At 37.5% G+C, this 11,098-nt stretch overlaps 1 protein-coding gene across 17 annotated transcripts in view; it reads left to right on the top strand.

Moving 5' to 3' along the window:
- The window catches only part of LOC136238262 (uncharacterized), a 100,823-nt gene that overhangs the window by 47,806 nt on the left and 41,919 nt on the right, over nt 1-11,098 (top strand). The gene's annotated exons all lie outside the window — the stretch shown is intronic.

An 11,098-nucleotide genomic window follows, 5' to 3' on the forward strand; every position in this document is an offset into this window, starting at 1 on the left:
TGTCCACCATATATCATCTACACCTTGAAAAGAGGAGTATTCCTAAGCAAAAAATATACAAACAAACATAATTATGTTGACAGCATTCACCTTAATAGAATAATCACACATGCAAAGCTGTTTGCTGCAACAAAAACAAAAAAACAAACTAGGGCTCATGTTTTGGGTGGCTGCCCCACACAGGGCTGTTCCACATATTGCTACAACAAAGTTTTGGAGTGTTTGACTATTAAACTTTCTAAATTTTTACTGAACTAAACATGATCCTAGCTAGTTTACAGTGACTTACACGCAAGTGACTCTCTGCAAGCAACAGTTCCTCCTTTTCCCCTTACTGTCCCATATTACCCTGATATTGTACTTTACAATGAGAGAAGCAACTTAGTGACCTTGTTAGAATTTGGATATGGTATAGGACATCCAAAGTCTGCCAGGGACAGAAAAAGAGACTACCAAGAACTACTTAATTTTGATCATCTAGACATTCCCTGTTTTAATTGTGTTACATTCTATCAACAAAATGTTGAAATGGCATCTGTGTTACTCTTGGACAAGATAAAACTTCCACTACAAGTAATTAGATTCCTACAGGCAAGGCCGCCCAGAGAAATTAAGGGGCCCAGGGCAAAGAGTTGAAGTGGGGCCCTTGACCCAAGTTGTAAGGTGAAGACCAAAAAAAAAAAAAAAAAAAAGGTCACATACCTGCTGGTAATGACAATAACTACCCATCACCAACCATATCTCCTTATCTGTAAGCTTGCTACACTGCTCCTCTGAAGAATACTGTGACTGCTCTATTAGAGTATTTAGATCTGACTGCTCTATTAGAGTATATCGATCTTTTAAACAGGTATTCAGGGGGCCCCTTTCAGGCTGGGGCCCGGGGCAAAACGCCCCAGTTTCACCCCCCCCCCCCCCCCCCTGTAGGCGGCCCTGCCTACAGGTAGGGTTTCCAACTCAAAGTAGGAAGGTGCTTCCTTTTGTTGTTTCGGGTGATTTTCACACAGACTGACCTTTAAGATAAAGCAAACAAGTGCTAATTTATTATTAGATTGCTTGTAGCATTGGGCATCAGCATAATTTTAGCACATAAAAACATACAAAAAGTGGTCACATGACCAAAAATATCGTAATAGTTTAGTTGGGTAGCTTATTAGAAAATCACTGTATTTTAGGTTGACCGAAGTCACAATTAGTGTATTTTCTTGCCTTATAATGAAGACTTGGACGTCTTAGTGCTTTAGCACATCCTTTATAGCTGTAATGGGATTGTTGGCCATGTGACCACTTTTTAGATATTTACTGTTAAACTGCACTGATATTGAAAGTAATAGACAGTTTAATAATATATTAGCACTTGTTCATGTTTTGTCTTAAGGTCAGCCTGCATGAAAATCATCAGAAACAAGGCAAAAGGTTGAGATATCTTATTTTGCAGTGGAAATCCTATATGAAGGGATTTTTGGTCACGTGACCACTTTTTGGATATTTACATATGTGACCGGATTTGCGAAAAGGTACCTTTTCCACACATTTTACATACCAGCAAACAAAATGATGTAATACTTGAGTCCTTAGTCTGATTCACTTGCTCTTAGCTTCAAAATATAGCAAGATACTGTAGCTACACTTATAGAAAAATTTCAGGCAATTATATGCCATGACAAAAAAGTTGTGAAGCTTCAAAGTTCAAAAAATGGGTCAAATTTTGTGTGTGAAAAAGGTACCTTTTTGCAAATCCAGTCACATATGTTAACATTGTGCTGATAGCAACTGCTGCAAACTTCCCAATAACAAATTAGCACTTGTTTGCTTTATCTTAAAGGTAAATCTGTGTGAAAATCTCCAGAAACAACAAAATGAAGCACCTTCCTATTTTGACTGGAAACCCTACTACAGGTATTTTAAAAGTTCTTTTTTATTATCATTTTCATATCTCTCAATGCAATCTGCACAAAAACAGCCGAGCTGTGAAAAATGGTGCAGCCTTAAAAAACCTCGGTGAAAACGATGTGAAATTAAACACAGCACAACTGGAAGCATATACGGATATATACAAAACCGTCATTTTCAGACGTATACGGAGAATATATATATATATGTACCACTCTGCGTGGGCAGTTCAAAGGCACCGCCAATGCCATAATTTGTATATTGCACTGCTGCAGACCGCAGCGAGTGCATTATAACTTATAACGCACTGGTTGTGGTTTTGTAGACCACAACGAGTGCATTATAAGTTATAATGCACCGACCGCAGTGCAATATACAGATATTGCACTGGCTGCGGTTTTGTGCAGCATAGCACAAGTGCCGGTGGCGAAGACCACTACGATACCTCACCTAATAGGTGGAAGGACACTTCACAGATCACTCGAATTCTTTTATAGCCTGACATGTAAAGGTCGATTGTGGGCCATAACGTCACCAATACGTATAATGTTTACAAGCAGCCAATGGCGATCGAAAAAGCCAACACGGGTGGTCACAACTCTAGTCTACATATATATATAAACGTACTTATACACCTTACTAGTCTGGTGCCATCTTAGCCCAGATTAAACTGTAGTCCACTTCGACAATGACTCAATAAAACAAATTATATTCTAAATAATACTAACCTTTACGTTCGATTGTGGTAACCAGTTTTGTCATGCCACCAGATTCGAGTTTAGCCAGTGTGAATAGTAAGAATTAGACTAGTATCGTTTAGTAGTTGGGTTTTGTTTACTTAAAACGTCTATTTAGCTACTTTTTTTCGCTCGAGGGAATCACTATGGCAATTAGTCTGGCGCTTAGTCTATATGGCGATTGAGTGATCACGCTGGCATGTTGAACACTACATAATGAGAGTCGAACAGCGAATGCAGGTTAGTGATATAACCCATAGCGTACTAGCTTTCAATATCTCAGGTGGCTGCAGTACTGCAGGGGGACGTCATCGCAACGTCCGACTTGGTTACCCACAATCGATATTAGAAACCTGGCCTTTATAAGTGTTACAGCTGCCTTGTGAGATTCTCCCCACCTATTAGGTGAGTGGTACATAACAGTTATACAACGTGCACTCGTGCTCTGCCTGTATAAACGCACTTGCCTTCGGGCCTAACGGCCCTCAGGCTCGTGCGTTTATATCAGGCAGAGCACTCGTGGCCGTTGTATAACTATATAATATATTTTTTAACCCAGGCTTGATGGACTGCCCTTGCCTACCACCCCCAGCACATAAATGGCCTGTGCTGGACTAACCGGGACTTTCTTAGTCCACGGCAAACTGAGACTCTGCCCGAATCAGCTCCACAATTGGGGGAATCTTAACATAGTGACCGATGGATGAGCGGGCTCCGCGGATGCATTGTATGGAGGACCGCAAGAGAGAAAAAGATAGACAGCACCTTAACCACCCCATGACAACAGAGTAATCATCGCCCCACTTATTTGAAAGTTGATGAGCCAAGCGTTGATAAAAAACAGAAGCCTCATGAACCAGACCACCAGAGGCAGACATTACCAGGGGGGTAAAAGAGGCATGCTCCAGTCCTCCCTAATTCTCTGAGCATACGCGCGTTTCTTAATGTTCTCGTGCCTCCGGAGAGAACAATATATACAGGTTGGCTTTTTTTCACCCCTTCTAGGTATTTGTCCCGTTTCACTTTAGGATATTTAGCTCAAAGATTTTCGCTTAGGCTCCTAGGCTATGGGTAAACACCTCGAACAGGCTCTGCCCTCTGTGTACACCCTCCAGTGCCTAACTGGTAAAGTAGATAATAACAGACAAATACAGAGACGGAGCGGCCGTATACAGGTGTATAGCTTGCCAACGAACGACGTTACATATACGTGAATGCCTTCTTCTGTTGTGATTGCATCGTGTGAAACGTCGTCAGGGGCGAATCGCTATTGTGACAAAGAACCTAGGGTTGAATGGCACCGATCCGATCGGAATCCGACCAAGAATGAAGGTGCAGTGCCGGAAAAGAGTTAGAGAATTATTATATAGATTATAGAATGTATGCGTTGAGCCCTCAAAACGTTTGATAGCTCAAGCATGTAATTATAAAAGTTCTTGAAATTTGACTCAATCATAGTACTGCTTGACCTACTAAAAATACAGTGTTACCAAATCATTCCATTCAAATATGTCTGGCACAATATTTATGACCAATCAAAATTTTGCTATTCTTATAATTACTGTATTTATTTACTTTTATTTATTCATTTTATTATAAATAACTGGCTGTGGGTTGTGCAAAAGAACAAGCCTGCAAATGTACTCCCCACAAACACACACACACACATACAGTAACACAAGACATTACTAAAGCAATGAAACTACTAGGACTACAAGGACAGAACAATAGGACTGTAACCATCACGTCATCCCCACAACTGGGAGTGGAAACAGTGTGCGATAACCATAATGTAACTCTGATGTGTCATATTGATCAGACCACAGGTAACACAATCACCTGGTACTGGTCCAACCAATCACAACATCAGGCCAACATCACTGTGATGGCTATGATGACAGAAGTAGTGTACACTTGTGTTGTTTCTGACAATGAAGGAAAAGCCAATGTCACTGTAAGAGCTAATGGTAAGGGGGAAAATGTAAATAAATTTCAATTAGAATTCACATAGTTAATTTTACATTGTTCTGCATCGGAGTCCATTCTATCAACTTTCTTTAACACTTACACTGACGTATACATAAGGTTGCACAGGCAGTAGTGTAGTTTTAAGAGGTGGTAGGGTACACTCATATATCAACGCAACTAACAGTACATGGGATACAAATGTGTAACTGGAAAAACAGGACAGACATACAAACGTAGCTCGGATGAAAGCAGTCAGAAAGATTAAAATCAAACATTTTTCAGAGAAAAACAGGGTTAAATCTAGGATACGCTATTAAATTTTAGCTAACACACTGGTTTTAGCTCTTTATAGTTTAAGAGTGAGTTCTAATTGAATAATCAGTAGTTGACTGTTCTATTAGAGTATTTCAAACTTTGTGACTTCTTAAAGGAAAAGATTGAGAGAGCAAGTAAAAGGGCTAATATCTCTTCTGAAAATCATTAAAAATATTTTTAAAGTAAGCTTAACATGCTATTGCACCTGTATCTTTACCAATCTACATGCATAGAAAAGCTACCTAGCTGGCTATGCTAGCACATTGTAGTAAAAAGTTTTAGAGGAGGTAGGATTACTGTCCTATACAGACTTAAGGTGGGTTATTAGGATTTAACAATTGTTGGAATCACTAAATCCAGCTCTAGAAGCTCCTGCAGCTGAGTCCTGAAGATCACTCAGATAACTCACTAGAATTTAGATATTTGTAGTTTAGTTTAGGCGTTGACCCCTGCTTTATGCACTTGTGACCCCCTTTGCCAAGCCCCCCTGGCTGGGCTTTGACATAAATTATTCTGCAAGGTAAGAAGCTACATGTACATACATATATGTGTATATTTAACATTCTAAGTATTGAGCAAGCCACATCACAGGTTTGCATACTGAAATCAGACCACAATCAAAACAAACACATACAATTATAATCAGTATGCAGAGAAAATTAGTGTTGGTCAAAGAGATAAATTAATAATTGTGCTTTTACTGACATTTGGACTACAGTGGAACCTCTCTTATCTGGACCTTAATCATCTGAACACCTCCATTTTCCAGACAGCCCAAATTAGTCATGTTCCTTGTAGTTTATTGACAGTAATGAAGTTTTGTTTAGATGAAAGCGCAAGGAGTAAAGGTTGTTGGGTTTACCTGTTAGATGGCTTATTTATTCTGACTACCACTTGGTTGCTAGGTGATAATACCCAGGGGAGTGACCACTAAACTGCATAACACTACCTGATAGCAATAACAATATCACTTATATTTAAGTTAGTCACTTTAGCACAATAGCATGTTATTCTTAGTCACAGACATTTACGAGATACAGACGACAGTGTGTATAGTCTGGCAAAAGAAGGGGCTTATTTGGCTGAACCTTGCAATATGGTCTATAGTTTATTTTATGTCACAAAACATTTCTCCATACTATGGACTACTCAAAACCACCTGCTGGACCTCTGTCAGCATTGGGAAAATTGGGATATTGACTCAGAAAATTTTTTAGAAATTTGGTCATTCCATGCTAAATTATCAAAGAAATTAAAAGTTAACCCACTCTTTTCAAATTTCTTCAAAATTGGCATGAAAGAGTGCAGCATGAGTCAAAGTCATACACCAAGTTTCTTTGATCACATTCTGTGCTTTGCCTATTTGCTTTACTGTAGGTATTTTACTGCATTTGTGATTGTGCAGTACTTCTAATATTCAACTATGAATATACAGTGAAACCTGTCTAATTGGATCACTGTATAATAAGGCCACCTGATTTAAACTGACCATTGTAACAGTCTCCTAATTGTATCATCCATATAGAGTGACCTTAACATGTTTAATGCAACCACCTTCTAAATAAGGCAGGCCTGGCAGAGGTAACTGGAGTGGGAAAGTTCACTATTACTTTTATGCTGAGCAATTAAGTAAATTTATAGTAGTTAAATTAATGTAATCTCATTAACTAAATGGTTTTAGATATAAGTAAATTGTACCATAGGTTCTGTTTTCAACATCAGCTTGACTTTCTACCTTGAGCAGAGCACATGAAACGTATAATTTATGGTAAATGATGAGATCCATGCCAAAATAGCCAAGCTGCAGACAGTATAGCTAATTCTGAATGATACAGTTGTAGTGCCATTACATCTTTTTCACAGCTTGACTGTTATGGTTTTGTTGTAACAGAATACTGTCCCTGTCTACAGCTGAATTTTGTAGAACACCGGCTGTATATGTATATGCAATATACATGCTGTTAAAGGCTGGATTTGTGTCTTCCACACACATCCAATTGCATAACTTTGTTTCAAACAAATGTGAAATTTTTATTTATCCAATGCTCTAAGGCTTAAAGTTGACAAATTTTTAATCAATAATTTATTTCAATCTAAATTCTAAATTAAGTTATGAATCATTAAAGTGGTAAAATTTGGTGTGTGGAAGACCTTTCTTGCAAATTTGGTCACTAAATGGCTGGTACATTGAGCACTTTTATATATCATTGAAAGTTCTCTCTTGCATGCTAAATTGTAAAGTTACCAAAATTCTCATACAAGAGGAACAGCATGCAAGTGTAAGAGAATAACATACTTTAAGTGAAAACAACAAAAAGCACAAACAGAAGTGATTGAGAACAGACATAATTTCAGTACAAAGGGCATGTCATGATCTATTTCCTGTGCATAAAAAATAGTGATGAAGAAGTAGAACACAGTCATACATACGTGTGTGTGTCCTATATAAATATAGCTAGAGGCTCTCACAATACTATTCTGGACACCTTAAGACTCCACTATACTGTTCTTATTGGAAAGTTGTCTTGATCTCAGAGGCTTAATTTATGTGTGTTTCATACAAATGGGACCTTAGACAAGTATTCTGATTATCATATGGTGTCCATATTTCAGGGTGGCTTAACTTACATAGGAGGGTACAAGAGGCAGCTACTGCTTTATTGTATTATAGTATGGATACCACATATTTTATTATATGGTGCTCCAAAAAAGGCATAACTTCCATTATTTCTTGAAAATAAGCTAAATTAAATGACAGCGGAACATTTTGAAGAATCTAAACATTAGGCAGTTAATAAGCATCACACATATACTATTCGCTGTATAGTGAGTGCTTTGTGACACACTCCGCAGCCTGCAAGTATACAGCAAGTACTAGCTTTTGAGCTTACATTTGATGATCTACATAAATGTGCATCAACTTCTTTAAGTATAAAACTCAAATTCTATCCTTAGCACCAATGTTATGGTTAGATTTTGAACATTTTGTAATACTGCACCTGATAAATCGTTTGCACTTCATGGACTTTAACTGGAGAAAGGGTGTATTAACCAAGCTTTTCCACACCAGCAAAACCAAAAAAAGGCAAACCATATCATAGTAATTTAAAAGCATTCAACAGGGGGAAAGGCCAGAATTAAATTTCCTGCCAGAAAACTGTGTTTGTTCTCTCAAGTCTAAAAGTAATGGTAACCATTATAGTATAGCTCAACTGAAACAAACATTTTTTTCAAATAAGCAAACTAAAGAAAGTCAAGAGAGCAAATGTGACTTGGCCTGTGAATATACGGCATGTGGGTACATAAAATTTGCCTACTTTTCAAACTTTAATCACCCATAACTTTTTGTACCAATGTGCTATGGCTTTGAAAAATTCAGCAGGTATTATGCAAGTGAGTGGCTTTACAATACAAGTAGCAGAATGCAAATATTTTACTCCAGTACTGAGATACGTCCTGTTGTATGACAGAGTGTAGTTTGTGCCCATAGGCCCTATGATGGTTATTGAGGCAACGTAACTACAGTATGCATAATGATTCATTCATGGGTTTACTGGGGACTATTTAATTATTCAGTTATTTTCTGACATTAATTGTAATACCTCAGATTTGTTAAATGGTCAGGTTATCAAACAATTTTGGGTAAAACTGAAACCCACATAAGCTATTTTGTAAAATTTGTATGGTTGCTATGCAGCTAATTAAACTTTGGTTGCTATGGCAAAATGCCCAAGGCTGACACCTGTCCACCAGGTGGAATATTATTTTAGATGCAGGGGCGTAGGCAGGATTTCCAAAAGGGGGGTTCTGCCCTAAGTATAGAATCTCCACAGCGGGGGCCGTGTACACGTGTACACGTGTAAACATGTGTATTCTAGTCCATTCGCAATAGCGAGTAGAGGCAGGGGCGGATCCAGAGTTTAGAAAGAGGGGGGGCACCTTTCTGAAAAACAGTTGAAGACCAAAAAAAAAAAAAAAAGGTCACGACAATAATAGCTAGTTATCCTTACCAACTATATCACGTCTGTTATGTAAAATAAAATCCTATTTATAGCTTCATAGGTAAGCTACACTGCCTCATGAACATTGTGACTGCTTTATTAGAGTAATTGACTGCTCTATTAGAGTATCTCTTAACTCTGAAAAGGGGGTTCGTCCGAACCCTTTGAACCCCCCCTGGCTACGCCCCTGAGATGTAGAGGACAATCCAAAAGTGCATTAAAATGAACTATAGACCATTTTGCAAACTTCACCCTGCTGTCTGCTGGACTATACCAGACCGCCTGGACAAGAGAAGTTCCACTGGGCTGTTTGCTTTTAGTATACTGTATAGAGGGAAACTTTGGTGGGGGGAAACTTGGCGAATTTGGTGATTCGCTACAAATTTGTCAAAGTTTAACCCTCCAATTACTCATAGCCACACAATTTAAACACTGTACTGTGCACCATAGATTGTACTACTTTGTATACATTCTAGTAACAAGAAATCACATTATGGGCATGTATTAAATAAGCTCTCTGTTTCAGAAACTCCACCTCATGTTAAAAGGATCGATTTCTTTAACTACATTAAAATATATGAAGATAGCAACTTGACTTTATCTGCAAAAGTATCCAGTAACACTCCACTGTTAGATGGTTACCCAAAGTGGGCTGTAGATTGTAATCTATCTTTGCCCTCAACTGTTATGGCGGATAACTACACTATTGATGGAGTAATATACAGTAATCTAACACTATATGAGTTGTCATTTGAAAATGACACTGGCAACTATACTTTTACTGCAGAGAATAAGTGTGGGAGCTCATTTGTATATGTTTACATTGATGTGAGGAAAGGTACATTACTTGATCATCATACAGTATAATATTATAAGTTTTTGTTACCAATGGGAAACTGTTTGCAATACTGTACACAGTAAATGCACTACTGCACTTTTGAAACTGATGTGCTACGGTAGCACCTTGAAATGCTATGATAGCACCTAAAAGTGTTAAATTTTGACTGTTTCCATAAAAATATAGAACCTTAAATTGCACCTTTTATGCTACCATAGCATCTTTGTTTTACTGGTATACTGTAAATGGCATGAGATCTTTATTTCAGTCTCCTATGACCACGCATATTATAGCTATGACCACGAATATTAAACATCTCTAATCTCTATCATGTGATTACAGCATCTCTATAATTATGAATTTATGTAAATAACTGTATAATCTAGACACAAAGATATTCTGTAATTAAAAGGATCAGTATGAGCCCTTTTAATACTGGTACTACTGTAACAGTCTTTCAATCAAGGAGTAACTTCCTCTGGTGAAAGGTTGCAGTAAATACATATGCAAGCAAGAACTGGACCAACATGAAAAGAACGTTTTTAGTATACCATTAGGCCAGAAGGCAAATTCTTTGGTTGTATAGTTTGGGAGGGAGTTTTGAGTGCTTGCTGCAGTCATGGTCAATAGTATAGCCTGATGTTAACTGGTCATTCAGAATATTGGTCTTAGCCTAATTAACTGCATCGACACAAGTGATATATACTTAAGAAACTATACTGTAACTCATTCCATGAGTTGCAATGTGTAACAGAGCATTAAGCAAAATCACAATTGTTTAAGATTTGCTAAATTCTAAAGTCATCACTTTTGTACTACTGTAAAATGAAATAGGAAGACAATTAAGGCAAGTCCATAAAGCATGCATGACAAAACAACAATTCTCGAGATTAAATAATGTCAAACAGTGAAGACATCAAGTCTGTAGCATTACCTATTGCCATATTCAAGTTACACTTGGCTGAAAATATCTGTTAGATACCTGTGAAAGCTTTTCAGGTCACTCTGACTGCAAATTTGAGGTTGCCAGATGATACCTAGCTATAAACAAAGTCATCGTGAAAGAAAACAATTAAGTGATCAATTTTGGTGGGAAAGCTCAAGCCATTATGAACCTACAGTGCTACCATACTGTGTGTTAATTACCACAATTCGCTTTATTTTTGTGCAAAAAATTTTTGTGATAAAAGTTTTTCGTGTAAGAATATTTTCGTATGATTTACGTAAATGACTGCTCTATTAGAGTAGTTCGATCTTATATAAAATTTTTCGTGCAAGAAATTTTTGTACAAATTTTGCATACGAAAATTATTTTACAGTAAAAAAAGCAAATTACAGTATGTATA

Source organism: Dysidea avara, chromosome 11 (genome assembly GCF_963678975.1).
Source record: "Dysidea avara chromosome 11, odDysAvar1.4, whole genome shotgun sequence".
Classification (NCBI taxonomy): Eukaryota; Metazoa; Porifera; class Demospongiae; order Dictyoceratida; family Dysideidae; genus Dysidea; species Dysidea avara.